Source organism: Camelina sativa, chromosome 4 (assembly GCF_000633955.1).
Source record: "Camelina sativa cultivar DH55 chromosome 4, Cs, whole genome shotgun sequence".
Classification (NCBI taxonomy): domain Eukaryota; kingdom Viridiplantae; phylum Streptophyta; class Magnoliopsida; order Brassicales; family Brassicaceae; genus Camelina; species Camelina sativa.
In genome coordinates, this window is record NC_025688.1 from 7,908,479 (window position 1) to 7,913,279 (window position 4,801).

A 4,801-nucleotide genomic window follows, 5' to 3' on the forward strand; every position below is an offset into this window, starting at 1 on the left:
CCTGGCCGACATTCTTCAGGTTTACATGGTGAAAACAGGTCGTACCAAGGGCACGCTTTACGTAAAGTCCGCTGTCTGGGCTGAAGGTCTTTGATGACCTTCCCAAGAAGGACGAGAAATGGCGGAAGTCTTACTTCTTTTTCCCAGTTAACGAACTCACCTTTGGTCACCTCTCGAGTTTGCACGTCTCGAAGTGGACTTCGAAAATTGGTTAGGTACAACCTCAATATATATATATATATATATTTTGCTTCTTACCCATTGTCGTTTCTATCTCAGATTACTTCGAGCGCGGGTTGCATTGGCCTACATTTTGCGAGATTTTCTCGAGGTTCTGCAGCCAGGGCCAGATCGCCTGGGATTCCTTTTCGTGTGAAAGGATTAGGGAGTCCACGGTGAGGCTCAGAGGACGTTCTCTCGTTTGCTCCGACCCCATAAGCACTTCGGAGATGAACTATAGAGAAGAAAGGGCTTGCCGACTTGCTGAGAAGGAGGCGAAGCTAAACATGGCGGCGGCTCTTGCCGAGGGCAAAGCTCGCCTTCCTACCAAGAAGTCCACTTCGTCCGCCCCTGAGGTAGGCGGGACTCCCGCGTCCCCTGCTGGCCCCTCTGAGCTCCTCGCAGGTGCCTCCGGACCTTCGACCGATCCGTCCGAACTCCCCGTGATTGTCATAGCTGATTCTAGTGACGAGTCACGGGAGATTGCAGCTCCCCCCCCCGTCAACAAGGAAGCCTTCTGGTGAAGTCAGCTCCCAGCGAACTGACTCATCCAAAAAGAGGAAGGAACCCGAGACTTCCTCATCTTCCCGCGAGAAGAGCCGAGCCCGGACTAGTTCGTCGGGGGACGACCGAGGTAGGTCCGGCTCGAAAGATGGGGATCCCCCCTCGGAGAGGAGATCTAGGGAAGTTCCCCCTTCAAAAGAATCCGGAGGCTCCTCCGGGAGGTTACCTTCGAAGGAACTGCGTTCTTCCCCCCGAGGTAACGATAGCCCGAAGTGTTTCCATTTTGTTTTTCAGATGGTTACTGAGTAAAATAACACTGCTCAAGTATTTCAGCTCCCCCTGCATCCCCAGCTGACCTGGTGAGGAGCTATACTCTGCCTCGAGTTTGAATTTCGGCGTTTACCGACATGTCCGAACTAAACTGCGTAAACTTCTTCCGCTTCGCGGACAAGATTGGCGAGGTTAGTAATGCATATACCCTTTCGGGTTTTTTTTACTTTACCACCTTCACCGCTTTTAACAAGCTGTGAATTTCCCAGCTGATGATCGAGTTTAACTCCTCGGATGAAGATAGCTGAGGTAGAGGTGCTTGACCTCGGGGTTGCCAATGAGGACCTCCGACACAAATTGAAGAAGGCGGGGGACCTTTACTTTGAGGCTGCCGAAGATGCGAAGGCGGCGAAGAAAAGGCTGCACGAAATCGAGCTCCATAATCGACTTCTGGAGGCTGGCAACAGCTGCGAAATTGAAAGGGTACGGAGGGAGGAGAGGCATGCAATGAGGCGAACTCTTTGCCCCTTGGTTGAGGAAGTGAGGATCACTTTCGAGGAGAGGGAGAAGCTAGCTCCGGCCAAGATCCGAGCCGCTGAGATCAGGGCTAACCGGATGCTGGTCGAGGAGATCTCTAGGAGAGAGATCCAAGATATGGAAGCTGAGCTCGGACTTCTGAGAGCTGATGAGGAGGAGGCTGACAAAAAGGTTTCGCAGGTAACTCCCCGTGACTTCGACCTTTCTGCATTTTCAGATCTTTTGACGGATACACCCAAGCTTTTGTGCGACGAACATCCTTTGAGCATCACAATCGACGAGTCCCGCACTAATCTTGGACAAATGTCGAAGCAGGGGATGAACGATTTCTTGGCGAATTCCAGGTCAGAGGTGGAGCTTGCAGAGATGAGCTTGGTCCTTCCCGAAGCGGTATCAGATCCTCCTCTCCCTACTCAATAGTTTTTATCCTGGGGTTGTTTTGGCACAAGTTGCCCCCCGTTTGTTGTTTTTCTTTTGAACTTATTTCGGAGTTTATTGGTCGTGGTGACCACTCCGTATTCGCGTATTTTGGGACAAAGAATTTTTACCTTCTGCAAACTTTGGTTTTAACTGATAAGAGCAAAAATAAGTACGAAGTGAGGACTTCGGTTTTGATTAGAGTTCGTGAAATTTACCCTCAACTTTAAAGCTGAGTACGAAGTGAATACTTTGGTTTAGGCTAGAGTTCGCGAAATTAAACCTCAGCTTTAATTTGATAAGTAAAGCTGGGACGAAGTGAGTACTTTGGTTTAGCCTAGAGTTCGCGAAATTAAACCTCAGCTTAAATTTGATAAGTAAAGCTGGGTACGAATTGAGTACTTTGGTTTAGAATTTGCGAAGTTGAACCTCGGCTTTAATCGATTTCGATTTGCGAAGTCAGACCTCGGCTTTTTTTTTTTTTTTTTTTTTGGTGTGAACCATTATTAATAAAAAGTTTCGCAAACTTTTGATTTTATTAATATGGATAACTGGACCCGAAGCGGGCAGCCTACGTACCTTTATCGGGATCAAGCTAAACGTAGTTCGATACAATAAAATTAACTGTAAAAGAGTTTAAGATGTAAAGAGTTCCAGGACCTCGGAACTGGTTTTCCCTTTGAATCCTCGAGCTAATAAACTCCATTTCGGACTTCGCGAGTAATTCTGTACGGTCCTTCCCAGTTGATTCCCAGCTTCCCTGCATTGAGCTCCTCGGTGTCCTCGTAGACCTTTCGAAGGACTAGGTCGCCAACCGCCAAGGGCCTGCCTCGGATTTTGGAATTATAATACTGGGCTACTGCGTTCTGGTAGTTCTGGATCCGAACTGAGGCCTGATCCCGACGCTCATTGATTGTATCGAGAGTATCCTGTAAAAATTCCTCATTCTCCTCGGCTCGGAGTGGGTTTAGCGAGGTACGGACTCCAGGAACCTCTATGCCGGCTGGGACTATGGCATCGACTCCGTAAACGAGGGAAAAAGGTGTTTCATTAGTGGCCCGGCGGGGTGTTGATCGGATTGTCCAAAGAACGCCCTGCAGCTCGTCCGGCCAGCGCCCTTTGCGAGAATCGAGCCGTTTCATCAAGTTAGCTAGTATGATCTTATTCATCGCCTCGGCTTGTCCATTACCTTGCGGGTAACAAGGAGTTGACTTATTGAGTCGAATCTTCCATTTCGCGCAAAACCCTTTGAACTACGAGGAGATGAACTGCGGACCATTGTCGGTGATAATTTTGTGAGGGACGCCGTAGCGATAGATTATGCTTTTTAGCACGAACTGTTCTACTTCTTCACTAATTACTTTCGCATAGGCCGCTGCTTCTACCCACTTGGAGAAATAGTCAGTAAAAGCGAGCACGTACTGAACTCCTCCTGGTCCCCGATGTAAAGGGCCAATGATGTCCATGGACTACCTCATGAATGGGTAAGGTCCAGAAAATGACGATAGGAGCTCGGTAGGTTGATGGATTGACGGGGCATGCTTTTGAGAATATTTTTCGCAGTCTGTAACCATAGTAGGCCAGAAATAGCCTTGCCTTTTGATTTTGAAGGCCAGAGTCCGTCCTCCGGAGTGATTCCCATTGGGACCGTCGTGAACAGCTCGCATCAGCATCGTGGGCTCTTTACCAGCAACACATGTTAGATAGGGACCAGCTACACTTCGGCGTAGGAGTACTCTGTTGTGGATGCAATATCGTGCACTGACAATTTTGAGTTTCCTGGTTGCCCATTTGTCGGCTGGGAGTTCCCCTTTTTCCAAGTAAGCCTAGATCGGGCTCCGCCAGTCTCCTGCCCCAATTGTTAGTGCTCGTACTGCTCGAAGTGGAGTGCGGGATAACGGCTTGGTCGTCGACTGGTGAGCTTGATGATTCCAGAGTTTGATTTGCTTCTTGCTCGACCGGAGGCATGACGGGAGCTGAGTCCTCCTGTGGCAAAGAATCTGAAGCTGCCTTGCGAGCTGCCTCCTCAGCAGCCAATTGTTTATTCATTGCCCGGGTGACTACGTTCGAGCTCTCTAGTCGAATAGAGGAAACTCGATGACTTCGACGGGGATAATTCTTGTCATTGCAGGATCCGAAGTTGATTCCAGAGCTGCTAAGGCGTCCGCAGCGGAATTTTCACATCGTGGGATCTTAGTGATTTCAAAATCCTCGAACTTAGTTACTAATTCCCGAGCTGTGGACAAATAAGGCTCCATACGACCATCCTTAGTCTCGTACTCTCCTAGGAACTGGTTGGTGACCAGCTGCGAATCGCAAAAAGCTCGGAGTTTTCGGACACCAATCCCTACTGTGAGGCGTAAGCCAGCGAGGAAGGACTCATATTCGGCTTCATTGTTTGATGCACTGAAAGCCAAGCGAAATGACTGCTCTAGTAGGAGAAGTGAGACAGACCCCAATTCCTGCTCCCGATCTGGAAGATGCTCCATCTACATGCAATGTCCATGGGACCTCGATATTGTCATTGACCGTAGAGGCTAGTGGGAGTTCGATCAGGAAGTCTGCCAGCACTTGCGCCTTAGCACAGGTTCGAGTCCGGAACTCGATGTTGTATTCACTCAGCTCGACAGACCATTTAGCTAATCTCCCAGACTGGCTTGGACTATGCAATACCGTCCGAAGTGGTTGCGTCGTTAGGATTACGATTGTATGGGACTGAGAGTAAGGTCGCAGTTTTCTTGCCGAAGTACCTACTGCTAAGGCCAATTTTTCCATCATACGATACCTGGACTCTGCCCCAGTAAATGACTTACTGACATAGAAAATTGGTCGCTGCTCCCCCCTTTCTTCCCGA